At 38.8% G+C, this 10,977-nt stretch overlaps 1 long non-coding RNA gene across 1 annotated transcript in view; it reads left to right on the plus strand.

Moving 5' to 3' along the window:
• Nucleotides 1–6,646, plus strand: part of LOC107153340 — a 21,302-nt gene extending 14,656 nt beyond the window's left edge. The window contains exons 2-4 of the long non-coding RNA XR_001504899.2: nt 1,207–1,295; nt 1,640–1,721; nt 2,545–6,646. This is a non-coding gene — a long non-coding RNA (uncharacterized LOC107153340). The remainder of the gene's footprint in view (nt 1–1,206; nt 1,296–1,639; nt 1,722–2,544) is intronic.
• Nucleotides 6,647–10,977: the final 4,331 nt, after the last annotated feature.

Here is a 10,977-nt window from a genome sequence, read left to right on the forward strand (position 1 = left end):
ATGGCAATATGTAAATCAATGGATGTGTAACTGATGTGATTCTGCAATCTGTGTATGGGGTGAAGGTGGGAGTTCATAACCCACTTGAATCAAAGTGTGGAATATGATATGTCAAGAAATTTGTAATGTTTTGAACAACCAACAATAAAAAATAAAAAAATAAAAATAAAAAAATAAAGTGTATATCAGGTGGTTTACATCAAAAGATTTTCCCTGGCCCTGAATTTTTCCAGGGTATCTTTGCTTATAGATAAGGAGTATTTCCCGCAAGGGATGGGAAGGGGAGATCAACTAAACTTCTACTAAATAGGATAGAATTTGTGTACTTATAGACAGGAATTATGTTGTATTTTAGTCCGTTGCCTACAAACTACAAAGTTGTTAAAACTGCTTCCCTAGATTCAGAATCAGACAGCTCAAAGGGGTGTCTTTTAGAGTCTAGAATATACCCTTGGCACACTTTGATTCTTTATCAGCCTTTCCTTGTAATATTTGATGATGATGATGGTGATAATGGTGGTGATAGCTGAGTGACTACTCTGTATAGGTACTGAGGCAGGATTAGGGACCCTTGTCACCTCTCATGTCACCTCTATCAGTAGAAGTGATGTGAGGCTAAGAATTTCCCTTTCATCCTACACTGTTGCAGTTGCTGGAAGAACTAACTTCCCCTAAAAACAAGATACTGTTTTTCAAAAAGATTGTGGACCATCCCTAGGAACGTGCATAAAGACTCTCAAGTTTGACCTATAGTAACCTAGAAGGGAGAATCTCCTACTTAATACCTCATACGTATTAGTTCCATCTCATACATCTAATGTAAAACCCAGGAAAGAGCATTTGGCACATGCACCACAGGCATTATGGGCAAGGCACAGGAATCTGTTGACCATCCTTCATTTAGCATAACCCACCTAGCAAAAAGCCTGCCAAAGGAGAACTAAGAACTCAGAAACATATCTAAGCCCAGACCCCTTCTGAGTTGGAGGGCAGATGTCTTTGTTATGTCCCTGCTGCCAGGATGCAGCATAGTTTCCTCCAATGAACTCTCTTAACTGCTTCCCTTTGTCTTGGAGAATTCTTCCTACCACCTGTGCACTGGCCATCACCCAAGTCCCATGACAAGTCCCTAAATGCTTTAAAAAACATTTTATTTAATACTTGCAAGAACTTTATGAGGTACTTATAATCATCCTCATTTTACAGATAATAAAACTGTAAAGAGAGAAGAAAAGCAAAGAGAGAAAGCAATATGCCTAAGTCAGTTCGGCAGGTGGAACAGGATTCAAAGCCAGGTAGGATGCCAAAGTCCTTCTCTTTTTCAGAAGGCTATCCTTGGATCTGCTTGACTTTGGGCTCCTTTTGTCTCTCGAGGTGAGTCTGCCATCAGTAGGTCCAACAAGATCAAGACTTACAGGATATTCAACAACCCTGAGTCCCACTGTTTCCAGTCTTTTGTGCCAGTTTTGGCAACTGGGCTCCTGTCAATGATCATGTCATTGCCTAGTCCCCACTTCCAGGCAAGGCATCATATTTAGTTGCTACTGTCCTTGACCCACCTGTACCTCTATTCCTGCATCAGGTATATCAGCTCTTCCAGAACTAAGATTGCTCATTTTTTCCATTCTCAATTTTTCAGGAACTCAGGTTTTGCCCATTTACCTCTTCCTGGATTCTGAGTTTGCCTGCTGACCTGGGCTTCCTCATTTTATGTAGTACCTGTGAGTGTATTTCTCCCAGATTTAGCCTTCCTCCTTCCAAAAAAGCCCTTCTTCTTAGACTCTCATCTCTTGTGTTAAAATTAAAATGTAGATATTTCTAATTTGCTACCTTTCTCTCCTTGAAAACATAGTAATACCATGGTATTAAAAACAAACACCATGCTTGAGTATCTGCTTGCCCCTTCTCCCCACTTGGTACCAGCCAAAGACTTGAAGGGAGAGAAGGGGGAAGGGGCGGAGACAATACTACCCTTTATCCTCTTGTTGTCCATTTCTACCTCTCCTCAACAGGAGGCCCCACTTGTCACCCACTCTCAGCTCCATTGTCCTCAGGGCCACCACACACTACAGAAAGAAATGGTTATTGGCATCCAAAAGACAAGCAGGAAAATAATTTCAGCTTCTATGCAACCACAGGGCTAGAGCTTAGGAGATAAATCTTGGAATTTTCTCAGTTCTGGAAACTTCTTTTGGGCCAACTGAAGCTAGACCAACTTTTCCAACCTCAGGCCCACTCTTGCCAGTGGATTAAAAATCACTTTAATTCCTAACTACCTCTCAGTTCATAAGTAGAACTCTCTTTTGTAGGCCAGAACAATAAGGAAACCAGATCTTTGTCAGGAAAGATAGCTTCCAGCAAATTCTTCATACCTTTCCAGCAGAGCTAAATGGCTATTTCTCTGTAACATTTTTCTTGTCCCTCAGTTTAAATGATTCCTTTCTCCCTTCATGCTTCAGAAAACTTTGTTGAAAAAACACTTTTCAAAGTTGGTTTTTATCACTAAATTGTGAGCTCCTGATTTGACTGTTTTTGTTTCTCCAGTACAGTGTAATCCAGAGGAAGAACTCAGGAGTGAATGAACTTGGAAAGACAGAAGTTAGACTGGAATTGGAAAAAAGACACAATCAGTAGAGATGTCATTTAGACCCTGACACCAGTGTTTCTATAAGAGTGATGGATTCTGATACAATACAGGGAAATGATCTTTGAATATGTGATAGAATTTTTAAAAAATGTTTTGCATGGGGCAGCCAACAGATGGTCCATATCCTTGAGACTCAACTCTTGATTTTGGGGGGTAGGGGGCAGTGGGTGCTAAGAATTGAACCAGGGCCTTGTACATGCTAAGCATGCATTCTACCGTGGAGTTACAGCCTCAAGCCTATACGCATGCGCGCGCGCGCACACACACACACACACACACACACACACACACACACAAATATGTATATATATAGAACATACACATATTTTTAAAAATAATTTTATGGTTACAAAAATAGACTTACTTTCCATTCTACAAAAGAGGATGATAAGTTCTATTATGTTTGTTATATACTTTCCTCATATTAGAATTACTTCTTATATATTAAGAATTTTTAGGAGTATTTCTTTAAGAATTTAGGAGATTATGATCAAATAGCATATGTCTATCTACATACTCAATTTTAATCTATATTACAAATTGATTTGATTCTTTAATTTGCACAAGGACTGAGATAAGAGTTCACTTATGGGCAGTATCCTTCAAAGGGACAGTGTGGGTTGAAAAACCCCAAGGAGAACTTAATTTTAAGCAATTTTGGATGCTCCCAGGTGCCCAGAAGCAAATACAAATGTTTCCTAGAGAATGTGCCCTCAGGGGACATTCACACAACTCTCACAGCACAACGTGGGCTCACAATTTAAAGAAAAAAGATAATCAAGGAACACTTGAAGAATACTACCATGAATAAGTGACAGCAGAAACACCAAATGATAAAAGCACCCCCAAAAAGACTTCAGATGTTAGAATCACTGGATAAAACATTTAATATGCTGACAGAGATAAAAGTGATGGCAAAAGAACAGGAAGGGGGCTGGGGTTGTGGCTCAGTGGTAGAGGGCTTGCCTAGCATATGTGAGGTACTGGGTTCAATTCTCAGCACCACATATAAACAAATAAAGTCCATTGACAACTATATATATATATATATATATATATATATATATATATGTAAAAGAACAAGAGGGTATAAAAATGTCCAGTTTTGAGCATGGGGTTAGAAATGATGGTAGAATAAGATGGACATCATTATCCAAAGTACATGTATGAAGATACAAATGGTGTGAATATACTTTGTATACAGAGATATGAAAAATTATGCTCTATAAGTGTAATATGAATTGTAATGCATTCTGCTGTCATGTGTAACAAATTAGAATTTAAAAAATATCCAGTTTTGAAAAAGAATCAAATGGTACTTCTAAAGCTGAAAGATATTAAAGTTGAGATAAAAAAGAACCCAAATGGAAGCATTAAAAAGCAGTATAGCTCTGATTGGTGCTAAAACCAGGAAGACCTAAATGAAAGACTGTTCATCCAGAGTTTGCTATATAGCAAGGAGTTGGCTGCCATGGCTTGAGTTTGGTAGAGACATTAAAGCAAGCATGGGCATGGAAAAGCTTTATAGCGACCAAAAGTGAAGTTTCCAGCTGTCCTCTGACACCAGGAGTCATTGGCTCGGGGAAGCTAGAGGTGGACTAGCTAGAAGTGAGCCTTATATGTAATTGGTTCAGGGTGCACATCTGGCCTTCTCTGCTTGGTCTGCTTAGTGCTCAGTGAGAAGCCAGAGTAAAAAATGGGAACATCGGTGGTCAGTGAGCAAGTCTTGAAAGTTTGGACAGATTGCTGTGGAGGTTGCAGTTTGCCTTCCTGGGCTTCACACGTGGGTCAGAATCCCATTACCACAAGGGCTCTGGCCTTGCCTTTTGTGTATTCAGTCTCTATCTAGGCGGAGTTGGTTAACTGGAAAATTTATCTGAAAAAAAAAATGACTCAGAATGAAGCCCAGAGAGATAAATGTATGTCTTATCATATTTCTAGAAGAAATAGAGAAGAGAATGGGGAATATAAACTATTCATAGATATAAAGACTGAAGTTTTTTCAGGAATGAATGATTCAGATTTAAAACCTCAACAAGGCTGGCCACAGTAGTACATGCGACTGATCCCTGCTACTAGGGAGGCTGAGGCAGGAGGATTGCAAGTTCAAGGCCAGCCTGGGTAACTTATTGATGAGGTTAGGTGGAAGAGATAAGGCTAGGCAGATAGGGAAATGTGCCCCTGGGCAACTTCCTGGACAGTAGAGCACAAATAACAGCTGTAAGTTTTTGCTGAGAAACTTACAAAAGGTTATTTTTAAATTGGGATCTACGTGACCTGGAGTCCATAGGAATTCAGGACATACGTGACCTGGAGTCCATGCCTCTCCAAAGAAGGAAGACACCTGATCAATACTTTGATTATCTAAAGGCTGTATGAATACCTTGTGAACACTGAGTGCTTGCCCAGTATTGGGAAGGGAGCTGACTTTCTTAAGTCCATAGATCCATATAAACCCCTAGACAATAGCCATTCACTGGCAATCTTCTCAGGTCCCCTTCCAAGGTGGGAGCTTTGCTTCACTTTGTTTCAATACATTCCTGTACTTTGCCTTTGCACGCTGCTGGCGAAGAATCTCATTCTTTGAATCTGCAAAAAATCACCCAACCCCACACTCTGTGCTACAATGAGACCCTGTCTCAAAATGAAATATAAAAAGGGCTAGAAATGTGGCTCAGTGGTAGAATGCCCCTGGGTTCAAAATAAGTCAGTAAATAAATAAATTCCAATCAACTGAAATAAATATGGATAAATACAAATAAACATTGCCTATAGAAAAGATAAATTAATGTGTCTTTTTTTTGAGGGGGGAATGCTGGGTGTTGAATTCAGGGTCTTTTGTATATAAGGCAAGTACTCTACCACTGAGCTACATCCCAGATGCTGATGTATCATTTTAGGGGTAAAAAAAAAAAAAAGTAAAAATAAAAGGTTGAACAATAATAATACATAACCCAGAGGAAGCTATTTTGAGTCAGGTTTGCTAAAGTTCTCTTTAAAGAGAAATATGTTATTCCATTTATACTTCAAGTGTGCATATTAAATTCCAAGGGTAACCACCCAAATGATACAAATGAAATCTATATGCTCCAAACCCATAAAGATCAGAAAAATGGAATGAAAAAAAAATTTAATCCAAAATAAGTCCAGAAAGAACAAAAAAAGCAAGGCCAATTGAGCACAAAAAAATATGAATATAAAATGGAAAAAAAATAAACTCAAATCAGTAATTGCCAAAAAAGTCAATGGTATACACTTCTCAATCAAAAGTCATGGACACTTAGAATGTATTAAAAAACAAAATCCTGATATGGTATTTTCAAAAGGTGAAACTAAAACAGTATCATTCCCTTATAATAAACTTGACTGTTGTATAATGACTTTCAGTGGGTTCTCTGGGTCCTTCTAGTGAAATTTTGAACCTGAGTCTAGTTTTGTGACACCCCGCCCCCACACACACTCTGACCTGCCACAAAGTTGCAATTGATGTCAGAAACAAAGGCAAGAGGGGCCTGGTGGCAAGCTCAGAGGCTGAGGCAGGAGGATCTCAAGTTCAAAGCTAGCCTCAGCAATTTAGGGAGACCCTGTCTCAAAATGCAAAATAAAAAAAGGGTTGGGGATATGGCTCAGTGGTTAAGCGCCCCTGGGTTCAATCCCCAGTACCATTTTAAAAAAAAGTGAAGCTAATCTTGAAGACGTTTCCCTTGAATTTTGTAGCTGGCTGAAACACCGGTAGTTGATATCAGAAGTGAGGACAATTTTGTGTAGAAACTGTCCCCACAATTTAGTAATTCGGCCAACTCTGGGCATACATTAACAAAAACTCACCACATAAGTTACAAAATGTACTTCAATACAGTTCAAGGATCAGTAGCACTTTTTCTGACAATAATATATCTGATTTAGAAATCAATAACAACAACAACAACAACAAAAATAAAGATCTCACCCACGGGGAATTTTAAGTCATACTTTTCTTTTGGTACCAAAGGGACCAAAAAGAGATTGAACCCAGGGGTGCTTAACCACTGAGCCACATCCCCACCTCTTTTTATTTTTTATTTTGAGACAGGTTCTTACCAGGTTGCTTACAGCCTCACTAAACTGCTGAGATTGGCTTTGAGCCTTCAATCCTCCTGACTCCGCCTTCTAAGCCATTGGGATTACAAGCATGCATCACCACGCCTGGCTAAGCCACACTATTAAATAGCTTATGGATCAACCTAAATTAATTAATCTTGGAATTGTTCCCATTGTCCTGCAGTTTTTGTTGCTAAAATAAAAGAATAAGACCTTTTAAAGACTCTCATAACATTTTTGAAAGGTCAGAAAAATAATTTATTATACTGTTTTTAAAGTCTTCTATAGGAGGAGTTTTGGTGAATTTTGTATCTCTGTGTTACAAAGGGAAAAGAAGTGCAATACCTTACTCTTGGTTTGCAAGAATAACTCATAGACTACAGACATCAGAAAAGATGGGAACTCACTAGTCAGCTCTCCAACCAAATGTGCATAATTGGGGATTGCTATAGAAAATGATTAGCAAAGATACACTGTGATGTAAGGTTTTTGTGTTTGATCTAGGAATATTTATAAGTTATCTTTTCAGCTTTAACATAATTAAAAACCAAGTATTAGCACATATAAATCAATGGAATGGAATCGCAAGTCCAAAAATAAACCTATGTGTTTACAGTCAGTTGATGTTTTATAACTGTCTTAGTGGATATGAGTGGTATCTGGGTTTTGAACTTACATTTTCCTAATCACTAATGATGTTGAACATCTTTTCATGTGCATGGAATTTGCATATCTTCTTAAGAGAAATATTTTTTCAAATTATTTACCCATTTTTTTAGTTATTGTGTTTTTATTGAGTAATGAGTTCTTTACTCAGACTTTATCGAATATATGATTTACAATTTTTGAAAATGAAAAGATAACCCACAAAATGAAAAAAGTGGAAACAATCCATATGTCCATCAATTGATGAAGAAATTGGAACCCTCATACATTGGCTGACAGGATCATAAAATGGTATGGCCACTTTGGAAAAGTCTGGCAGTTCCTTAAAGGATTAAACAGTATTAGCATATGACCCAGTAGTCCCACTCTTAAGTTTATACCCAAGAGAAATGAAAATAAATATCCACAAAAATTTTACAGAAATGTTCAAAGCAGCAGTATTCATAATAGTCAAAAGTGGAAACAACCCAAATGTCCATTGATTAATGGAGAAATTTTAAAATGTGTGGTATACCCACAAAATAGAACATTATTTGGCTAAAAGAAGGAATGAAGTACAGATACACAACATGGATGAAACTTGAAAAGATTTATGTTCAGTGAATGAAGTCAGACACAAAAAGTCATATATTGCATGGTTCCATTTATGGGAAATGTCCAGTATAAGCAAACCCAAAGAGACAGAATATAGATTAGTGGTTACATGGACTAGGGGGTAGAAAGGAATAGGGAATGACTGCTAATGAGCATGAATTTCCTTTGGGGGTTGATAAAAATATTCCAAAATTAGGCAATGGTGATTTTTGCACAATCTTTGTGAATATAATAAAAGCCATTGAAATAAAGCCTTCATAAAAAATTTTTAAAGTATTATAATAAGCCAAACTAGCCCCAAATTTTGAATCAAAGTGTCATGGAATGATGATCATGTTTCATTTTTTAAAAGAAAGAAGTGTATTTCATCATTCTTTCATTAGCAAAACCAATGGTTTTTGTACTGTTCCTAATTCAAAAGGAACATTTTTTAATCTCCAATTTATTCTTTAAAATTTAATTCTGGTCTGTTTTACATTGTATATAAAGTATTAATTCTGCATTACTGGGATATAATTTCTAAATTCATAAATATACATATGTTGAAGATTTATGCACAAGGTTTCTGTCTGAGGGCACAACCAACAAAGGTTTGAGATCAGTGCTGCGATGTCTTGTTAGATGACAGTCAGAAAAAAAGAAATGGAGAAATTGAAATCAGCAAGGGGTAGAGACATACCAAATTTTATCTTATAAATACTGAGTAATTTGTATACAAGATTAAAATAAAAATAAATCTGAGGGTCCCTCTCAGAAAATTGTCTGAGGTTATGAATACAATTTTTATTAATTTTAACTCAACTCAATTCTTCATTATGTGGTAACAACTTAGCCTAAGTAAATTTCCACTCTGGTGTTTCATGCAAGAGGGTCACACCTTAGATACCGTGTACAAAAAATACATCCTTCAAGAACAACAATGTTATAGTTCTTTCTTTCATCCTGTTAGGGACTGCCAGCCAGACACTGGCACCCTTTACCAATTCAGTTAGTACTGCAGACATCATCTGGAGTAGCGTCCAGTTTCTTTTCCCAGCTTGCCTTGGAAAAAGACAGTGGTGTCCCTGTAGTCTGTGATCTGCCACTTCAAATATTTGCCTGACCTCATTATCCAGAACACTCTGTAAATGTAGTCTGCTACCAGCCCTGGTCTGTGAGGGGATAGGATACGTCTCTGAACATGACAAAACAAAATAGAATGCTATGTCTAGCCAGGCTTGGAAAATACTGCTGCCAGGTTTCTATTGGTTTAAGGAAAATTTGTGTCGGCTATAACTGTGTTCCCGAAACCCTGCTGTGAATATTCTTATTCAAGGACCAAAAGCTGAGAGGAAAGTCTGCCTCTTTGCTGGCACATCTGTCCACTACCTGTTCTTCAGGAAGAGCTTTGTTCTTAAGGCTCAAAGCTGGGCTGTACCCACCTCCACACAGCAGCAGTCAGTTGGTCTATTGATCAGGTGTCCTTCCTTTTAGCAGGGGGGTATTGTGGGAAGAACACTCAGACAGCTTGTATTAAAATTCTAAGTCTTCCACTTACTGGCCTTGGAGACATAGCTCAACTTCTCTGATCCTTGGTATTCTCATCTGTAAGGAGGAAATGGCCGTTGTGCAACGAAAGTAAGTGAACATATTTGAAAGTAACACAGTGTCTGGCACACAGGAGGTACTCAATAGATGTTAGAGTTCTGTTTTGGAAGTCTGGGATACAGGATCTGGGATGGATCCTCTTTATCAACCTACAATCACTATGTCTGATGCTGTGGATGTTGCTTAATGAATGGGCAAATGGAAACACACGTTTCTTCTTGAAAGAAACCCTGGATTTTATTGGATAGTGTTTTGAGCTTGGATTCCCCTGAAGGCAGAGCCTGAGATAAGACCAGAATACAGCTCTTTATTTGGAAGATGATCCAGAGAGTGTGGAACAGGGAAGAAAGAAAAGCCACTAAAAGGACATGTTATCAAAGTCACTGCTGTAGGTAATAGAGCTGGACTCCCCCAGAACCTTCTAAGAACTGTGCAGAGTACCCTTGACAGATGGGACACAGGAGCGTTTCTCCATTGATTCCCATCCTGCACTAGTCAAAGTTTCCCTACCAAACCATCCATGTCCACCAGCTGATTGAGCACCCAGTGATGGCTTCACCTTCAGGGAAGCCAAGGAGAGAAAGCAACAGGCATGCTTGAGGCAAGAGGCTAACTGGGAGACATGAGTCAGCCAGGAACAGCTAGACAATTTACAGGTTCCAGGGCAAAGGGGAAAGGCAGGGCTCTTTATTCAAAAATTGTTAAGAATTTCAAGGCAGGGGGCTGGGGATATAGCTCAGTCAGTAGAGTGCTTGCCTGGCATGCACAAGGCCCAGGGTTCAATTCCCAGCACCACCAAAAAAAAAAAAAAAAAAAAAAAGATTTCAAGGCAGCACCAGTAGAGCACTTCTAAATGAGGTTCCACACAGAGAAGTGGCTTTCCTCTACCCAGTCAATGACCATGTACTTCTTTACTGAACTCTTGTCTGCTGTGGCCTTCTAACTAAGCACAGAGCCCTTCTAAATGAGGTCCATGTTCCAAGAAGCCAGCCCGGATCCATCTGGGGCTAAATTAGAGACAACACTAAGAAAAGCACTAAGTGGAAGTACCATAAATGTCAGACAGACAACAATGGGTCCAACACGAGAGCCCATTTTGGCAACCCCATTCCCCTTCTGCAGTGATTGTTTTGAGATGGCTATGTTCTGGTCAATAAGATTTAACAGGAAGCCCACTAACGAGTGTTAGGCAGAGAGAGGCAAGCAAACAAAAGGTTGTGGGGCTTTTTGTTGTTGGTGGTAGTGGTTGTTGTTTGTTTTTGCTCCCTTCTCTCTGTTTTCTGCTAGAGATGGACAGCATTATGAAGACATAATGGTGGGAGCTGCAGCCGCCATCTTATTGTTATGAGGGGACACATCATGCCACACTGAGGATGAAAGAGTGGAAATGAAGGAGAAGCCAG

Source organism: Marmota marmota, unplaced genomic scaffold (genome assembly GCF_001458135.2).
Source record: "Marmota marmota marmota unplaced genomic scaffold, marMar, whole genome shotgun sequence".
NCBI classification, from domain to species: domain Eukaryota; kingdom Metazoa; phylum Chordata; class Mammalia; order Rodentia; family Sciuridae; genus Marmota; species Marmota marmota.